We start from the raw sequence: 20,443 nt of genomic DNA, 5'->3' as shown, positions 1-20,443 counted from the left end.
AACAATAACGATGTTGATACCAATAATAATCACACGCACACACACGCACACACACACCTTACAGTTCCATGGCACTTTCTCAGCAGACAGGTCATTGGCTACTGTCCAGTCCTGGGAACATAAGTTCACCACTTTGGATGTCCCTCTGCAGTGCTAGAGACAGCTAAAGAGGAGGGAGGCAAGCAGCAGAGGCAGTATAGCACCTTGGACAAGTCTCTTAAGCTCTCTGGGTCTCAGTTTCCTCTTCTGTTAAATGAGGGAGTTGGGTTGCATGATCTCCAAGTTCCCTCCCTGCTCTGAATCTATGCTTGTTAGTGAGATTGTCCAGGGATAGCCTCATCTGACCTCTCTGGAAAGTCAGGGAAAATGCTAGGAGAAAAAAGTAGGCATTGCATACTTTGGAAGGAGAGGAGCACACACTGGAGATTTCAACACAGAGCAAATAATAGATTATAGAAAGAAAATATGTCAGTTAAAACCTGGCAGTTTTTAAAATCAAAGGATGAAGGACCTTTTGTAAATATGATGACAGCACTTCCCAGAACTCACAAAACTCTGCCTGAGATATTTAAAAAGGTAAATTGGATGTCAGAACTCAAGTAACTTCAAACACAGTCTGGGCAGATGGTTTTCTCTCCTCCTTTTAAGACTTCCATCCACCTATGGGTGAAACCACCTTTCACCTAAGCTTAGCTATATTGGCTCCATTTGACAAAGACAAGGACAGAAATTTGTTGCCCAGGCATAGATAGAGCTTAGATTGAGTTCAAACCCTAACTCTGACACTTAACTGCCTGGGTTACCTTGGAAAAATATCTTCCCCTTTCTGGGCCTCAGTTTCCACATCTATAAAGGGAAAGAAATTAGGTCCCAGCTTTGAATCTATGATTCTATGATTAAAATCTAGATTCTCAGCCCTGTTGTCCTAGTACTAGTGAGACTGATTTCTATTCCCCATGGAGACTGTGGGGTGGCACAGACTTTACTCCTCTCTTGGGATTTCTCTCAGGTTCAGGATTTTGCCCAGGTGCTTTTGTTGCTTTTCCTTAGATCTTCTCACTTTAGACTAATCAGAGCCCCTCCCCCCCAAAGCAAGCAAGAATGATGATTTCCCCCGGGAGGGAGCATCACTAAGCAGATGGAATTACTTTGTCCACACCCTTAATATCACTTAGTAGACCCTGGAATCATAACCCCAAACTTTGGATTGTTAAATGGTGTGTCCCCAAGTTCCATCCCATGCTAGGAAGCAGCATGGTATCAGGACAAAAGTCTTTGCAGGTTTTGCAAGTCAGAGGACCTGGCTTCAAATCCTCCCTCCTATCTGTGAAATTTTGGCAAATCATTTTACTTCTGTGGGTCTCAGTTTCTTCATCTGTAAAATGAGGGGGGATTGAACCAGATGACCTCTGAGGTCCTTTTTATTTGCAGATCCAGAATACTATAACCCTATACTCCATTCACCTGCTCCCATACACAGATATGTAGCATGTGTATGCAGAGTTACAAGTTGTAACCTAAATCATCTCAATCCATGGGCAAGTTCTCAGGAGACCCAAGTTGACCTGTCATGCCTCTTAGTCTATCACCTAGGTTGCCATCATCCTCTCAAATCCAGGTGGTTCATTGTGCTCACCAGGCCTCAAGGATTAAACACTAGCCACTCTTGGCCTGAATGGTCAATGCAGGGGGCAAGGGAAAAGGTAGATGCTCTGCCATCAAACCCTACATCCAAAGGGATACCCACCATCCAAAGGTCTTACATGCATGTCCCTCACTCCAGCTAAGGAGTGGACTCTGCCAGACTTCCCAAATCACTCCTCTTCCCTTCAGAACATAACATCCTAGCTGCTTTGAGCAAGCCTCAGACTTACCTGTGGGTGTCTGTCTTCTGCAGGCCAGAGCAATCCCCTTAGTTTCCAGAGTAAGCCATGGAAGGAACAGAACCAGCTATTGTCACAGCAGTGAGGAAAGTGGAGGTCAGAGATTGCCTTACATAGATTCTTCTTTCAAAGCCAGCCAGCTCTAGTGGGGGGTCATAGAAAGATCCCAAGCAGAGGCAGAGATCCAATGGACCCTCTTTCCAGACTTGCTGGTGTTGCCTTCTTTCCACAGCCCTGCAGAATAAGGGTTCCTTCTTGAGAACAGCCAAGTCAATAGGTGAGCCCCAGCATCCTCCAAAAGCTGTGGGAGCTGTGGGGTGGGGGTGACCCTGGGCAAAGCCTGTGGCTGAGGAATCTGTCAACTCTTCCTGGAGTTCTCAGCCACCATCAACTCAGGAGCAGAGCTCAGAAGATGCTTTGTGGAGACACCCAGCAACTTTACTGGGTCCTGAGATGGGAACTGTAGCTGGAAGGCTTTAGAAAGTTCTTGGAGGAGTAGCTGTTACTTCAGAGGCCAGACTATGTGCCCCCTCTTGTGTCCAAGGAGAGACACAGCAGCCTTATACTAGGATGCACTTGGGGAGAACATAAAGTCATGAGCCAGGGGTGGTTGGAAGGCTGGACCTTGGATGTTTAACTGAGCTATAACAACTGTTGTACTTAGGGCAAGACAAAGTCAGCTGGGAGGGAGGTAACTAGACCCTGGGGAGAGGCTTATAATAGGCTCATAGATATAGAGAAAGATCTCTCCTGAAAGGGTCCTCAGAGTAAGTCTTCTTGCAGATGAAGAGTCTGTGGCCCAGGGAGGGAAAGTGACTTACCCAGAGTTCCATGAGGCAGTGGGAGAAGGGGGATTGTAGCCCAGGGGCTCTGGCTCCAGAACCACAGATCCTCCTTTTTACCACTATGACCTATCTTGGGACCTAAGGCATTGGGAGGGATGAAGAGAGAGGACCCTGACCCACTGTCCTAGGGAAGAGGCAGAGATACTAGGACACCCCAAGGCCCCAAACATTGGGCAAGAGAGCAAAGGAGGGCCAGAATGGGGAGGAGCTCCCCTGAAGAGTGCTTAATCAATAAACATTAATTGAGTGCCTATCATGTTCCAAACACTGTGCTACTTACTGTGGATACAAAAGAGAAGGAAAGAAGGAAGGAGGGAAGGAAGGAAGGAAGGAAGGAAGAGAAAGAAACCCTTCCTTTAAGGAGCTTACATTTGAGGAGGAAAACAGCATTAAACAAGTAAATACTATATTTATGTGTATATTTTTAAAAGCATGCATGTATGTACATGCACACACAAGGCAATTTCAGGGAGGGTGAGGCACCATTGGGTGGTGATTAGGAAAGATCTCATTAATGTAGTTGGTGACACTTGAGCTGCCCTTTAAAAGGAGCTAGGGCTGCTAAGAGACAGAGGTAAGAAGGAAAAGCATTCTAGACAAGGAGGATAGTCTATTCAAAGGCAAGGAGGTGAGAAATGGAATGTCATGTATGAAGAACAGCAAATAAGCCAGTCTGACTAGAATGTAAAGTTCATGAGGGCACCCTGGGACAAAGCCCCAGTTGCCCTACTCTAGTTATGGTTCCAGCATATAAAACAGGGTCATGTTCTTCGTAGTAATCACATTGGGAGACTATGAACTTACTCCAACAATGATCCGATTGATCAATATATACTCAGAGCTCTTCTTTGGAAACTGCTTGTAGAGTCAATCTGCTGCCCAGACATAGGGGGAAATGTCATCTTGCTTTATATGTATGTCTCAGTTGTTGGGTTGTTGGGGTTTTTCTGCTTGTTTATTTGTTTGGGGGTTTTTTGTTTGTTTTATTTTGTTTTTTACCAAACGCAGTATTCCCCAGATTCATCATCATCACTGCTCACTGGACTCGGCTTCAAGGGATTCTTAGTTGTTTCCAAAGCTCAGAGCCTCCCTAAAGGACACAGACCGGCCTTCACTGAGGCTACTCAAAGGACCAAATTTCAGGCTCTGGAGTCATTTCTCAGACAATTTGAAAAGCTGTTTTGAGCAAGAACTCTCAGGTTGTAAGAACTGCGTAAGCTTCCAAGGTGACTATTTTGAAGGGAACAACAGTCATTGGATTTATTTTTAATTATTGTAATTGGGTAAAAGAAGTCATCAAAGAGATGCAGGAATAGAAAGGTGGGCAGATAACATGGAATCAGGAAGGAGTAATTAATGAACTGGCTCTCACATTCCATCGGCAGTCATGTAATACTATCTAGAGGAGGGTTGTGAGAGTGGACCTCATGTGAAAAATGTACATGAAGACATGGATAGGAGTTACACAGGATGGGCAGCCAAGGATGGAGGCAAGGGATCACAGATTTAGAACTGGAAGGGACCACAGAGGCAATCTAGTTCAACTCCCTAATTTTACAATTGAGGAAACTGAGGCTCAGGTAGGAGAAGGGACTTGGCCAGAGTCAGTGTCACAGGTGGAATCAGAACTCAGATGTTCATTTAAACTGCATCACTAAAAGGAATACCCAAAGTGCTGATATCACAGACCTATAAAGGTACAAAACATGTTTGTAAGTTCAATCTTAACACTTCATGGTCATCTCCAAGAAATTCATTTATTAGGTCAGCTCAACATTCTCCATGGTTCAGTTTCTACTTCCTAGATAAGCCCAAGAGATCCCTGTGGCTTTAGGTAGTTTTGCCTAATAACCTTCTCCGAGAAGTTTCCATCAATTCCCATTTTACAGGTGGAAAAACTAGGGCAAAATATGCCCTTTTGGTCTGGTGCCAAATGTCGGGGAGACCAGAACAAGGCTATGGTAGGAGGACAAGGGAGGCAGGGAGTTGTCCTCTGCTACATTATATCTAGGAAGATGGGCCAGAATGTTCTCTCCCTCAGGACAGAAGATGCTGATTAGGAAGTCTTTCTCTGGGCTCCCAGAGATTTCTATTGACCCTTTAACTACTTGAAATTCCTCAGCCTGGGTGCCCATGCTGGTGGGGGAGGGGTGGGAGCTCCAAAATGGTAGAACTGGAGAGAATCTTAGAAGTCAGCTACATGAACCCCTTCAGTTCATAGATGAGGGCCAGAGAAGGGAAGAACCCTTAGAGAATCATTGATCTAGAACTGCAAGGAACCTCAGAGGCTACTTAGTCCAAACCACTTATTTGACAGATGAGGAAACTGAGGCCCATGGAGGGAAAAAGATCTCATAGGATCATTGAGCTAGAAGGGACCACATGGTCTGACCCCTCATTTGGCAGCTGAAGAAACTCACAGAAGTGGAGTGACTTGTCCACGGTCATAGAGCTAATGAGTGATATTTGTGGTATTTGAACCCTATTTTGAACTCCATTACTACACAAGCACAGAATTCCTCCACCTGTTACCCAGTCTGTCTACCATGACCAGTTATTAAGAAATTACCTGTAATACATGGAAAAATCCCTGACTTTGGAGTCAGAAGACCCAGGTTCTAATTCTGCCTTGGCTGCTTATCACCCGTGCAATCTTAAGGAAATTATTTTGGATCTGTAGTTCTGGAATCCAGCCCACCAGTTGTGTGATCATAGAAGGAGCAAGATTTTTGGAACAGAAACTCTTCCACCTTCACTTGCCCTCCTACCCCCAAGCTAAGACCAGGTAGCCCATAAGAAAAGTGTATGGATGAGACTATGTCACACAGCTGCTAGGATTCTGTCCCCTCTCTGTAGGGATATAATAGGAGGAAAGCTGGCCTTTGGCTGGAGGGAAGACCTGAGTTCTAATCCTAGCTTTATTACTTAATCCAAATGCATTGTGGGATGAGTGGGGGCACTCTTTATCTCTAAAATTAGGGCTTGACTTAAGTGATCCCTTATGAGGGGTCTTCCTGTTCTAAATTTTATGGGTCCAAACATCTGATCTTGGCTCTATCATTCCTTTTCCTCCTAAAGCACTGTGAGGGAATGTTCTATCCTTTTGGGATGGGGGCAGTTAGGTGGTAAAGTGGCAGAGTACTAGGCCTGGAGTTAGGAAGAGTCATTTTGTGAGTTCAAATCTGACCTCAAACACTTAATAATTGTGTGACCCTGGGCAAGTCATTTCACCCTATTTGACTTACTTTCCTTATTTGTCAAATGAGCTGGAGAAGGAAACAACAAACCACTCCAGTATCTCTGCCAAGAAAACCTTAAATGGGGTCACAAAGAGACAGACATGACTGAAACAACTGAACAACAATATTTCTTTGGGATGCCACTCTCTTCCTTTCTGTCTCTTCTCTCTCCTGACTTCCCGGACTGCACCTCAGACCAATTGTTTTTCTCAGCAATGGTCTTCTAGGAAACATTAAAGTTCTGAAGAAGGTATCAGTTGATTTCAATTCAACCAACATTTATTAAATGCCTGGCATTGAGATACAAAAACAAAATGAACAATAATCCCTATCTTTAAAGAACTTGTATTCTACTGTGGGGAAACAATATATGTATAAAGTGACACTTGAGTTGAGCCTTGATGAAAGCTAGAGATTTGAAGAGGCAGAAATGAGGAGGACAGTGGTCCAGGTATGGAAAAAGATCAGAGCAAAGACGCAGAGGCAGGAAATGGGATTTCTTGGACTGACAACAGCAAGTGAGCCAGAGGGACTGGAATCCAGAGTGCAGGGGAATGATTTCTCTCTTCTCCGAGATCCTGCAGAAGGCAAAAGCCATGCTGCTCTCCTGAGTCATAGATGGCAGACTCTGCCCCTTCTTACTCAGTGATTATTTGGCATGGGTGAGTCCTCCCTCCCCAAATGGATTGCAGGTTCCCTGAATCATTGTTTAGGGCAGCCTGAGTGGCCCTGAGGATAGAATAGATGCTCAATGATCCATGTCAGTGGATGGATTGATTGTTTTCCATATCTAACAAGCCATGACAAATGCAGTATAAATCAGGATGTGAGTCTTTTCTCTTGGGCCCAGCTGCTGACAGCCAGTTCTGATTCCAAGAGTGGGAACAAGCCCTTCTGTCCCAAAGGTATCCATAGGATGCATTTGCCATGGAATGTGCCCAGTCAATCTGCTTCTCTTCCATGTGTTTGGCTTTCTTCAGGTTGTTTTTCTCCTCCATGAGGTAGGGGGATAATGAATTCCCTGGAAAAACTCAGATTTTCTGACCCTACCAGTGGGCTTTGAGGTGCATGAACTTCCTTTTAGGCCGACACACGTGCTCCAGGTGCCTTATATGCCCTAGCACCAACAGGACAAGATTATCTCTGCCTTTGGGGAGGAGAGAAGGGGGAGAGAAGACCTTGTAAATTCTCTCATGGAGCATTTACCCCAATCCAGGGACAGATGTCATGGTGCTTTGTGGGGATCAGTCTAGAATTCTAGGGTTTTGTTTTGTTTTTTTACATTTTTTACCTTTTCTTCAGTGATTTTTGCTTAGTTCTCTCCTCTCCCCACTCCCAGGAGGCAACATGGCAGAATTCAATTTGGAGTCAGGGAAATGTGAAGTCAGATTCCACCTCGGACATTTATTAGCTGGGTCACTAACCCTCTCAATTTTATTTCCCCATTAGAATATAAGCTCCTTGAAGGCAGGGACTGGCCTGGCATGTTGTAGGCACTTAATAAATGTTTATTGATTGACTGATTAACTGGCTCATTTTCCTCATGTGAAAATGAGAAGAGTAGATTTGAAGACCTGTGAAGTCCCTTCCAGCTCAAAATCTGCAATCCAACAGTCCTATGATGTGCAGAATGCTGCAACATTAATATTAGTTCCTGCCAACTAGTTGTCAAGAGTGAGCCTTCATTTAAGTCGAGTTGGGAAATCTTTTTTTCATTCTCAAGTCACACAAAAGTATGAAGGATAGTGGTTTAGATAATTTGTTTTTTGAGAGAGAAATATAAAATATTCCACTCAAGAACTTTAAAAATGAACAGAAAATACAAAGGTGGGTTTGAGAAACGTGGCACATTATTTGCAGTGTTTCTATTTTACAGGATATTATGGCAAGTTAAGGGAGCGTGGGAAAGAAGGAAAGGAGAAAGAGAAGCATAGGAGAGTATAAGAGGAGAGAGGAAATAGAGCAGAGAGGAAAAGAATAAGGATATGGGAGGAGAGAGAATGAAGAATGAAGGGGAGAGGAGAAAGATGGGCCAATCTAGAAGCAAAGAATAGGAAGTCCAATGCCTTCTTGTACCCCTTCTATTGTAACGTGTCCATATTCCTTTCTTCCTTTTCTACACACCTACCACTCTTGCCCAACAATTTCGTCCCCTAAAATTCAGTTCAATTTGTCAAATATTTATTAAATATTGCCTGCTATGTGTGGGATGCCATGTAGGTGATAGAAATACAAAGAAAAAGTGAAACACTCCCTGCCCTCAAGGAACTTAAATTCTACTAGAGGCTCTCATTCTGCCATAGGCATCTTGATATGTCTTTCCCAAGCCCACCCAACATCTCCAACCTAATTCATCTCAAGTGCAGCTGGAATACTAGGCCTAGAGTCAGAAATACATTCAAATCCTGCCTCAGTTGTGTGGCTCTGGATGAGTCATTTAACTTCTGATCCTCAGTTTCCTCATCTATAAAATGAGGGTATTAGACTTGAAATCCCCTAAGATCCCTCTCAACTCTAGTTCTATGATCTTCCAGCTCCTACTCTCCAGGCCCTGCACATGATGGTTATTAAATAAGTATTTGCTAAATTGAACTGAATTGCAGGGGACTGGCCTATTTCTAAATAATCCAGTTTCTCCTTTCCACCAGGCTAATATCTCATAGCTGGAGCCAATGTAGAAATCCCACCCACCCTCCCTCTTCCCCATCATTCTACTGCTAGAATTGGAGTAAGGAGGACTTGGGTTTAAGTCCTGCCTCAGACACTGATAACCACTGTGTAACCTATGGCAAGTCCCTTAACCTTTTGGGGCCTCGGTTTCTTCATCTGTAAAATGGAAATAATAATAACCCCTACTACATAGCATCATTGGGAGGATCAGTAAACGTCATACAAAGCACTTTGCAAACCTCCAAGCAACATGTAAACTCTCATTAATGATTCTCTTGTCTGATGGGATTCAGATAGATATTATTTGAGAACCAGTCACTATCCTGCTATTATGCTTCTATGTTTAGCATGCTATGGACTTTCACTCAGGTGAATAAAATGACTGAATTCGGGAGTGGGGTTTGGAGGCTCACTGGAAACACCTTTCAGACAATTTGAGCAGCAGGCAGGAAACATACATTGTTTTGTTCAGCTATTTTTCAGTTATATTCAATTCTTTGTGACCCCATTTGGGGTTTTCTCAGCAAAGATACTGGAGTGATTTGCCATTTCCTTCTCCAACGTATCCCCATTTTACAGATGAGGAACTAAGGCAAAATGAGGTGAAGTGATTTGCCCAGGATCACACAGCTAGTAAATGTCTGAGGCTGGATTTGAATTCAGGTCCTCCAGCCTCCAAGCCTGGCACTCTACCCTCTGAGCCACCTAGCTTCTCTAATATATATTATTCATAAGTAATTATCATCACCAATGTTAATGTGTCCCTTGTTACCGTCATTATGGCCACCGCAACCAGTTTTCCTTTCCCCCTTTGATTCTCAGAACCATTGTCTGGTGGAAGCTTGCCTTGCATCAGCTCCTCTTCCCCTGAGTGTCACATTCTAGAAGTCTGGGTGAAGCTCAGATCACCAGCAGGTTGGGCTTGCAGTGGTCCTCAGTAAAGGCTCCATCAAGAAGAGGGGACTATAACTAAACTTCCAGCTGGGTGACATGGAGCATAGAGGGCTGGACTTGTAGTCAGGAAGGCCTGAGTTCAAATCCTACCTCAGACATTTGCTAGCTATGTTATCCTGGGCAAGTCTCTTCATCTCTCTGTGCCTTAGTTTCTTTATATGTAAAATGGGGGTAATTAAATTGGGCTAAAAATGGCTCACCAGGTTGTTGTGAGAGGCAAATGAGATAATTTGAGGAATGGTCCAAGCCTGCCATCCTTCATTCCTCTCTTCGCCCTCTTCCTTCTCTCCAGACTTCACCAATGTGGGTACTTTTCCCCCTTTATAGCTCCTTCTTAGGTGTGGTCTTACCCTATTAGAATGTAAGATCATTCTTTTTGCTTGTATTTGTATCTTCAGCTCTTAGCACAGTGCCTGGTGCAGAGGAAGGGCTTAGTAAATGCATGTTGACTTGGGCACGTTCTACTCCTTGACCACAGAATCATTTCATGGGCTTGGTTCCTCAGGACACCCAAAGCAGCTGCCTGAACAGCTTTACTAAAGAGTTGTTACTGCTTGGGATGAGCAGTCCTGGTTGTGTTCCTATATCCTAGCACAGTTTCATTTGCTGGTCCTAGGTCTGTATGAATGGCAGCACCTTGGTGTCTGTTGACCCAAGATGCTTCCACAAGTCTAAAAGAACAAACAGAGAGATCAGAGAAAGAAACACAGATAGACAAACAGAGACAAAGAAAGAACTTTACTTTTCTAAACCCATGCTTTCTAGCTCCTGGCATCTGAAATATACCCCTGCCCTTGAGAGGGGAGGTATAGGAGGCTAGAATTGTGATTTTATTTCTGGAAGGACCTCTTCTACACATGTCCTTTTTCTGAAACCTCTGGAGAGGTGCCTGAGGGCACAGGTTTGTGTCAGAGGAGGGATTGAATCCAGATCTTCCTGACTCCCATGGGCTCTCCATCCACTATATCATGCTGTTTCTCATGCCCCTGACATAGATCCTGAAGTCCCTGACATATTGAAATCCCCCTCCACTACAAGTTGTTAAGAGAGAAGTCTACCTAACAAAGCAAATGAGAGGGGAGGCTGCTAAAGTATCCAAATGCATTCATGCCAGAGATAGGGAAATGGCTGATCAGCAGGATCCTTTCACTCCCCTTTTATCCTACTCATTTTTTAAAATTACATTTTATTATCAAACAAAATTCCACCTTCTCTCCCTCCCACGTGCATACCACTCCTCCCTTCCCTTACATTAAGAAATCAAGAAAAACACAACTTCTGTTACAATTGTATACAGTCAGGCAAAAAAAATTGCCCCGTCGGCTGCATCCAAAAAATCTGCTTAAATTCACACTGTGAGTCCATTATTTCTCTATCAAGAGATGGACAGTATGTCCTCTGGGATCTTAGATGGTCATTGTGCTGGTCAGAATTCCCGAGTCTTTCCAAGTTGCTTTACAATATTGCTGTTATTGTATATAAATTGTTTTCCTGTTTCGGCTCACCTCTCTGCATCAGTTCATGTAAGTTTTCCCAGGCAACTCAACTAATTTTATAGATGAAAAAACTGAGGCCCATAAAGATGAAATTAGTAAAGGCAAGAGGCAGGATTTGAATCCAGATCTCCAAATATGCCCTTTCTACTTTACCATAGTGCATCCCTTTCGGTAAGCCTTTGTTCAGCATTTTTCCCAGTAGCTGGTGGGGTGAAGAGGAGATTGCTAGAAGACTTCACAACTCTTGTGTCTGACCTCTAAATTGAACTTGAGATCCACACACAAATATACTAACACCTCTTTCTCCTGCTGGCCTGTGGGAGCCTCAGTGGCTTCCAAATACTGCTCTAGGTGCTTCCTTCCTCCAGAGGCAAAGCTCAGGATGGTTCTTCCTTAGCTTCCACATTCCATACCACCAACTCTGCTCCTAAATGTTTTACATCCTCTGGTAGGAGGTGGGGGTGGTTGTGGAAAATGAGACCAAATAAACACTATAGTCCTGGGTCATTTTTTCTTAGTATGATTTCTGTTGAGTTGTGTATATTTGTGGTTATCTCCTCTCAGAGTAAATTCATCATTTAACCCAACAAGTAGTTTTATTCCCATACTCCACCCCTAAAATACTGAGCAATATTGACATGTGGGGACTTTTGCTTAGTCATTTACAGTCATGTATGACTCTTCCTAACCCCATTTGGAGTTTTCTTGGCAGAGATACTAGAGTGGTTTGCCATTACCTTCTCCAGCTCATTTTACAGATGAGGAAACTGAGGCAAATAAGGCTAAGTGAATTCCCCAGGATTACTTAGCTAGTAAGTAACTGAGACCAGATTTGAAGTCAAGAAGATGAGTTTCCTGACTCCAGGCTCAGCACTGTATCCAGTGTCACCTAGCTGCCTGTATGTGGACTATAAATTCAAAATCACAGAATTTCAGAGTTGAAGAAAATCTCAGTGGGCATCTGGTTCAATCCCCACTCACCCCACCCCATCCCCAAATGCTCACTAAAATATATCTGATGAGTGAACATTCAGACCCAGGTTGAAGACCTCTAGCAAAGGAAAATCCTATAATCTCCCAAAGTAGCCAATTCCACTTTGGGATGGTTCTAATTATTGGGACGTTTTGGGGGGGTTTTCCCCTGACTCCAAACCTTAATTTGCCTCTTTGCAATTTCTACACTGACTTCTAGAATGAATCTCTCTTCCCCACACCAGACACTTTAAATGCCTAAAGACAGCAATCATGTTCCCCCTTGACTTTGTTTTTTCCAGACAAACCATCTCCAGATCCTTCTGATCTTCATAGAACATGGTTTTAAGGCCTCTCACTATCTTGAATACCCTCCTCTGTATCCTCTCCAGCTTATCAATGTGCTTCCTAACCTATGGTGCCCAGAACTGAACTCAATACTCTTGATGTTGTCTGAACAAGGCAAAAGAGCCGAATTATCATCTTACTCCTGGAAAAGGCCAAGTGGAAGCCTAGGACAGAGGCCTACTGGAAACCAAACCTCCATTCCCTTCAAACCACTCGGATAATGACAACAATGGACAAAGAGCTGTAGAAAAGCTTAGTCCACACTATCAATCATTACCTTATCTCTGGTATGAGCACATTTTAACATTTCTTCCTTAGGAGGTAGGAGGTGACCTTATCTACCACAAATAAACCAGGCTTCAATCAGAACAAGAATTTTGATCTCTAAGGGTGTTTCAGGGTACATTAGAGATATATTTATGAGATCTTGGAGTCTCTCCATGGCTCTATCAGCAGAGTCTTAGAGCTGGATAGTAAGGGGCAGGCAGAGAACAGATGAGCTGGTACAAAACTTAGCCTTGGGGAGGGAGGCCAGAGATCTGCTGGAAGCCAGACACTAGGCCAACTGCTCATTGGCAACTGATAAAATGAGGAAGTTGGATTCCATGATATCTAAGGTTCTATCTAGCTCTAAATCCTATGATATGATTCCAGCCCAGCTGCTTTACTCTCCCCGAGTTCCAGGGAACAAAGATGATGGCTGTACAGAGGGATGATTATCTTGACCTTATTTTTGTTACTTATATGATCCATTCCCCAAGGCAGGCTCTTACCACTGTTGTCTATAGGCAATTCTAAGCTTTTTGAGCTGGAATTGTTTTGTTTTTAAGGGAGAAGAGTATTTTATTTTAAGATTTCTCCAAAGAACTCTCTGGGGTTTGGGCCTGTAAAATAACACATAGAATGTTCTAGGTGGAGCTCACCTAATTCAGTATTTCCCAACCGCCAATTAGGTCCAACACTGGGGCATAGTGAAATTTTTACTGGTGTGCAAACTTTTTACTACCAAGAGTCCCTCCTCTTTAAAATCTATAAGCTGAAAAATGGACTCCTCTCTGTAAAATAAAAAGACTGAGTTAGAGCAAAAGTTCTTAAGTTTTTCTGTGTCATTGGCAACCTTGGGGGTCTTGTGAAGCCTATGGCCTCCTTCTTAGGATCATGTTTTTCAATAAGGAAGAAAATGCTAAAATTGAGTTAGGAATCAGTGAAAATGAAGATAAAATTTCTTTTCCCCATCCAAATTTTAGGACCCTCTGAAATCTATGGACTAAATGGTCTCTAAGGCCCCTTCCAGCTCAGGACCTGTGATTCTCCCTGTGTCCTACACCTCCGGCCCACCCTCTACTAATTACTTCTCCCCAGCTCTCTCAGCTCTAAGGATAGGGCAGCCAGTTGTAAAGAAACTAGATATTTCATTGGTTCTAAACTTACAGTTTGGGTGGGAAATGCAACTTGTCTACTGTCTACTTTTCCCATAAGTTTTTGTCAAATAGTGAGTCCCTACCTTTCAAGCCTGTAACTGACAAAGGCTCGTACCCTGTGAGCTTATCAAATAGAACAGGGAATTTCCCTTACCAAATTCCCATAATCAACACTCAATTCTTTATATAGATATTCTACTTGATGGTTACCAAGCACTTAACATACGTTATCTCATGTACTGGTGATTCCATAGAGAAGGACTCTAAAACTCAAAGTGATTTAAATGACTCACCCAAGATCACATGAGTTAGACAATAAGAAATTGAACTTAAATATTTTGATGCCAAGTCTTAACATTTTGAGTTTTCCCTTGGGGATTGTGGGGCCCAAGATAAATTATCCTGTGTATAACACAAAGATATTTTTATAGAAGTGAAATGTGGTCAGACTAAAGGTCAAGGGCACTTCTTTTCCTATGCAATGGACAACTGCTTCACACTGTAATTTTTCCTTTGTGACAGTCATCCAGTCTTCTTACCTAAGGTACCAGCAACATAGCAGGACTTTCCCCTCGTAAATATTTTAATCAGCTTGACTTCTTCCCAGGACCACGGGTGAGATCACCCATGTCTATTATGCTCTCAGGAATACCAACTTCATTTTAAGGTAATTATCTTATACTCCCAAATGTTTTGATTGATATTTCTCACACTATCGTACTTTAATAGAAATTTGACTCTCTTTTTGCAGGTCTATTCAAAGGAATCACTTTCTTCCACTCCATTCAACTGAAAAAAGGACAGGAAAAAAAGTAGGCATATTCCTTGCTGCATATGGCATATTTGGATCATTTATTCCTTTACATCATTGCTCAATAATTTTCCTTCTTTTGAGGTCCATGCAAGTTTTTTACATCTCTCTGTTCTTAACCTTGTTGTTGTCATCTATCACTCTTCAAGTCATTTTCCTTATATAGAATAACTTGTACTTGGCTTATAGCCTTCCTCTCTACTCTGCTCCTTCAGATTTAATATTTATTTTGATAAATATCATCATGGCAGAGGAATGGATTTGAAGGGAGGTAGGCTCCTTACATATCCCCAGGGGCTAGAAGAAACAAGGGAAAAAAATTAAAAGAAGAAAAATCATTTTAAAAACATGCAATAAAGCATCTCAATTAAAATAGAAAATGAGTAAAAGGAAGAAAAAAGTTCAAACATAATAAAATAGCACTTAAATAGCTAAAGTATCAATAGCAACAAAGCAGATGGAAAACAAATGAAGATTTATCATTAAATGTCTTAATAACATATTTAAAGAAATTAAACCAGAATTAATACTAGTAAAAAAAAAATCACAAGACCAAATAAAAGAAGATATTGGTTCCCCCCAAAGCACAAGAAGAACTCAATAAAAGATGCTATAAAAAAAATAAAAGGGATTGGAAGTAATAAAGAAAATGATCAACACGGGAAAAAAACATAATACAGAACCTCAAAAAAAGTCCTTAAAAGCAACCAACAGACTTACAATAGTAAGTAAAATGAAATGTATACAATTTAAGACAAGTAGAATTACCAACTTAAACAGTAAGGACTCACTATTTGACAAAAACTTCTGGGAACACTAAACAGTAGTCTGACAGAAATTAGGTTTAGGCCACATCTTACACTTTATACCACAGTTAAGTTCAACATGCATGTATGACCTGTATATTGAAGATCATATAATAAACAAATTAAAAGGAAGAAATCACCTTTTAGATCAATAGATACATCAAGTTCATGACCAAATAAGGCACAGAGAGAAGCACCAAAGATAAAAGAGTCTATTTTATTCATATAAAATTAACTTTTTTTCCCCATAAACAAATCTAATATATCTAAGATTAGATATGGGAAATAAATCTTTGAAGCAAGTTTCTATGATACAAGTTTTATTTCTAAGATACATAAGAAGTTGATTTAATTTTGTAAGTATGTGAGTCATTTTCCAATCAATAATTGGTCTAAGGATATAAGCAAGCAGTCATCACGGGAAAAAAAAAAGATTTCTTTAGCCATATAAAAATGCTCCAAACCACTAAGAGAAATGCAAATCGAAACAACTCTGAGGCTCTAACTCATAACCAATAGATTAGCAAAGCTGACCAAAAAAAAAAAAAAAAAGACAAATGTTGGATGGGCTGTGGGAAATCAAGCATACAGATGCACCCTTGGTAGATCTATGGTGCAGTTGCTAATATAGCGAATGGATCCAACTACTCTGGAAAGCATTTTGGAATTATGTCCCTACAGCTACTAAACAGAGCATGCCCTTTGACCCAGTGGTACTGCTGATAGGCCTATACCCCAAAGAGATCAAAGGAAAACAAAAAGAACTTACAAAATATTTGTAGTAGCAATTTTGCGGTAGCAAAGAATAAGAGACCAAAGCAGCATCCATCAACTGGGAAATGACTGGACAAATTATGGCCTATGAATGTAATGGAATTCTATTGTGCTACATGAATGAAGAAAAAGATAGTTTCAGAGAGACCTAGGAAGACTTAACATGAACTGATGCAGAACAATTTATACCTTTATTTCAATATTGTAACAAAAAAAATTTCCAAAGACCTAAGAACTTTGATCAACTCAATAATCAAACACGATTCCAGAAGAAAATGGCCCATCTCATCATAGAAAAATGATGGACTGATAAGAAACACATTTTTGGATGGGGCCAAAGTGGAAATTTGTTTTGCTTGATTTTATTTCTACTCCGACAGAACTATATACATCACATGAATTTCTTTCTTGTGGGTAGGCAAAGGTAGGAGGGAGAAAAAAAATGTTTGATAATTTTAAAAAATTATCTAAGAAAAATCACAGAATTATCCAAGCACTGGGAAACATGTAGGTTCTGGTTAAAGAAAGGCTCAGGACCCAAAAATCTCAACATTGCTAGCTTGTCAGGAAATTTAAAAAAACAACAGTGATAATAATAGCTGACATTTATAGAGTGCTTTAAGGTTTTTTCTATGCTTTACACCCATTTTCTCATCTAATACTCACAAAGCCCTATGCTGGAGGCAATGCAGGTCCTCATTACTCCATATTTCAGATAAAGCAAATAAGACAGAGATCAGGTACTTGCCCAAGGTCACACAACTAATAAGTATCTGAGGCAGGATTTGAACCTAGGTCTCTTGGCAAAGATACTAGAGTAGTCTTCCATTTCGTTCTCTAAGGGATTAAGGCAAACAGGGGATTAAGTGACTTGCCCAGGAACACACAGCTAGTAAGTGTTTGAAGCCAAATTTGAACTCAGGTCTTCCTGACTCCAGGCACAGAGCTCTATCCACTAAGCCATCTAGCTGCCTCCAGAATGAATTTTAGGTATCCTCTAACATCACTTTGGCATTTTCCCCTTTGTTCCTGCTGCACAACTGATACTCCCAAAGACTGGAGTTGTCAGGCTAAGTCAAAAAGGAGGAGACCTCACCACAGTAGCTTCATACTATCTCAAGACTCTAAAAAGTACTGAGTATTCCACCCAGCTCCTGGTAAGGTGCTTACACTATACCTAGGTGGGCTGCTCCCTAGAAATTCCCCCCAGGAACTACCATGTTTTTATTTTTTTAAATAATTTCAATTGATATCTGTTTTTTTAATGTCTCCTAGATTCTCCCTTTAAATCCTTCCCTCTCCCCTTCCAAAGTGTCTTCCTGTGTCTATCCAGGCTTTTACAAGTTTTCTCCTCATCTCCTTCCATTTTATCATAGCCAGTCCTGGAAGCCTAGGGGAGAGACAATCACAAAATACTATGCCTGTCACTTTTCAAAAGTCCTGCCAAACAGAATATTGCATGGATGTATCATGTACATACATCACATGTGCTAGGTGGTCAGTTAACTATTTTTCTTCATTACAAAGAATGATTCCATTTCAAAGGGGGAGAGGGAGGGAAATGGTGTTATTTCCAGAAATGATTATGAAATAAAGACAAAAGGCGTCAGAAAAATTTATTTTTAACAGGAGTGATAGTGATAATGGTAGTGATGATGATGATGACAATGGTGATGATGCTAAGAGATATGAAAAAAGGAGAGAGACCTTCCAACCTTCCAGGAATGAAGACCTGGGTCCAAGTCCCACCTCAAACATATATTGGCTATAGACTCTGGGCAAGTCATTTAATATCTCTAGACAATGCTCTAGGATATCAAATTGCATACCCATGTTGGTAGAGGGAATTTCATAACTGAGAGTTCCTAGAACCAATGAAATCTGTGTCTGGACAATAATGAGGAAAAAGAAGAGGGAGGGAGGAAAAGAAACTTAGGAAAATATAGGGGAATTTGCCAGGCTGAAGCAGAAAACTGCCTCTGAAAAGTGCTACATTCATAAGTTAATAACTTGATATAATGCCGGTTCAATTCTTCAAAAATTTAGTGTTTAGAAGAATAAAATGTAGAAGAATAACTAACTAAGCTAATAGAGAATGTGTCTGGTCAAGGCTCAAATGTTAGGGAGAGACAGAATATCTCTTCAAAGCCTCCTTCCTCTCCCTTCTTCCTACACCATGCAGAACATAAATGCTCTCTTTCCCTTTTCTTACTTCAAGTTCAGGAGAAACAGTAAAATCTCAGGATTTGCTTTGGTTTCAGAAATGGAATGATTGTTTTCCCTGTTTGATAGGAAATGGGTTCACATTCCTATGATTTCCTAATTACAAAGAGATCAGCTGAATCATATCAATTTCTCATATTCCTTAACCTATTCACCTGAAAAACACCATAGTACCAGGTGATTAAATGTTTGATTTAATGTTTAAATACATTAGCATTTACATATAAATACATGTATATCTATGTGTCTATGTGTAAATTACAAACATCTTTACTCCCAAGATCCCTCACCTAAAACACTTAAATTTTCCTGCCTTCAGAATTTACAACTTCCTCAGTTTCTCTTACATTATAGAACTCAGCACTTCGGGAGATAACAGATGTGAGGACTGGAAATGAGAAAAATAGCCTAGTACATTTTTATTTAATAGTTTGGGCTGGGAATGGGAGAAACCCTCATTTTTCTCTCAAATATTTAAGTTACATAATGTGCCTCAGTAGGAAAAACTGTCCTCACATGGCAGGCAGAATGATTAATAGACATGCTGAATCAGAAGTATGCCAGATTTTTCCCATGAATTGTTCTTAGCAAATACTGTCTCCCTGAAATAGATAGGGATGGAAAAGCCAGGTAGATGGAGCACCCAAGCATTCCTCAATCAAGGTTTCCCTACTTTGTACCCTATTATACACCTTCCCATCATTCCTCTGAACTCCTTCATCTTTCTAACTAATGTTTGCCTCATACTTTGTTCTTATCTATCACAAGTAAATAACTATAACCTTTGTAACAGAGGCTCTCAGTCACTTTGGGATCCTTCCCTAGTTCATTTATCTTCTCACAGCTGACACCCAGAAACAGTCTCTCAAAGGGTAACCATAAGCTTCACTGTAAAAGTGCTCCATCTCACAAGGCATCAAATATAGGATAGATTTTAAATACCATAAAGATCACGGAAAGGACCTGAGACTGTAGAGAGCAAAGAGTGTCCGTTTCTCTCTTCTGGTGGATATCCTTTCCCCTGAATCTCAGAGAGGAACCGTATTGTCTCTGTGGCTAAAAGCCTTGCTCTGGGTGGAAATCCAACTGTCACGAACGATCAGAAGTTCACCACTAGATTCCATTTCCCGGTCACACACTGCTGGTTGGCATCCCTTTGGCAAATACACTTGTTTCTCCTTCTGGGAGAATAAGGTTAAATCTGGTTTTTTTGCAACAGATGCTCTCTAACATTGCTCCTTCTCAGGAAATGGAGTCAGTATTCTAGCAGCTGAAACAAGAGAAAATGATACTATCACAGCCCTTAAAAGCCAGGACAAAATGGTTTGGGGTTGGTTGTTTTTGTTGTAGTTCTTCAAAGTCAGTTTTCACAAATCCACGCAAAAGAAAAAGTCTCCTCAGATACTGTAGAAACTGCTTAATTGTCTTTCTAGATTAAATCTATATTCTGTACTCTAAAAAAGTTTGGGTAACTTTTCTCATGTGCTCTCCCATCTCCCATCTCCTGGCTAGGGTGCTTCTCCCATATTCAATAAACACTTGTGGTTCCCTATTACCTCCACCATCAATAGTCAGTTGATAAACATTTATAATAAGGTGCCTACTATGTGTCAGGCATTGTGCTAAGCCTTAGGGATACAAATAAATGTAAAAGAAAGAAAAGGAAGGGGAAGAGGAAAGTCCTTGCTCTGAAAGAGTTCAGTTTATTGAGGGAGTCAACATGAAATCAACCATGTACAAACAAGCTAGTTACAATATTAATTATAAAAATTGATAGAGGGAAGGCATTAGAATTAAGGGGATTAGAAAAGGTGTCCGGTAGAAACTGGAATTTTATTTGAGACTTGAAGTAGGAAAAAGAGGAAGAAGAGCATTCTAGGCATAAGGAAAAGCCAACAAAATTGTCCAGAATCTGGAGTTGGAGTGTCTTGTGTGAGGAACAATAAGGAGCACAATGTCATAGGATCACAGAGTACTTGGGGGAGGGAGGAGGAGGAAGGT

General features: G+C 41.2%; 1 protein-coding gene across 3 annotated transcripts in view; it reads right to left on the bottom strand.

The window, feature by feature from the left end:
* SCARA5 (scavenger receptor class A member 5) overlaps window positions 1-2,538 on the bottom strand; it is a 148,043-nt gene extending 145,505 nt beyond the window's left edge. Inside the window, exon 1 of one of the 3 annotated variants that reach the window (XM_072633825.1) lies at window positions 1,875-2,538. The gene's annotated coding sequence lies outside the window, so the exon portion shown is untranslated. The remainder of the gene's footprint in view (window positions 1-1,874) is intronic. The other 2 variants (XM_072633824.1, XM_072633823.1) reach the window with 2 other exon arrangements.
* Window positions 2,539-20,443: the final 17,905 nt, after the last annotated feature.

Source organism: Notamacropus eugenii, chromosome 1 (genome assembly GCF_028372415.1).
Source record: "Notamacropus eugenii isolate mMacEug1 chromosome 1, mMacEug1.pri_v2, whole genome shotgun sequence".
Taxonomy (NCBI): domain Eukaryota; kingdom Metazoa; phylum Chordata; class Mammalia; order Diprotodontia; family Macropodidae; genus Notamacropus; species Notamacropus eugenii.
The sequence above is the reverse complement of the archived record's forward strand: the minus strand, read 5'-3'. Positions and strand labels throughout refer to the sequence as shown.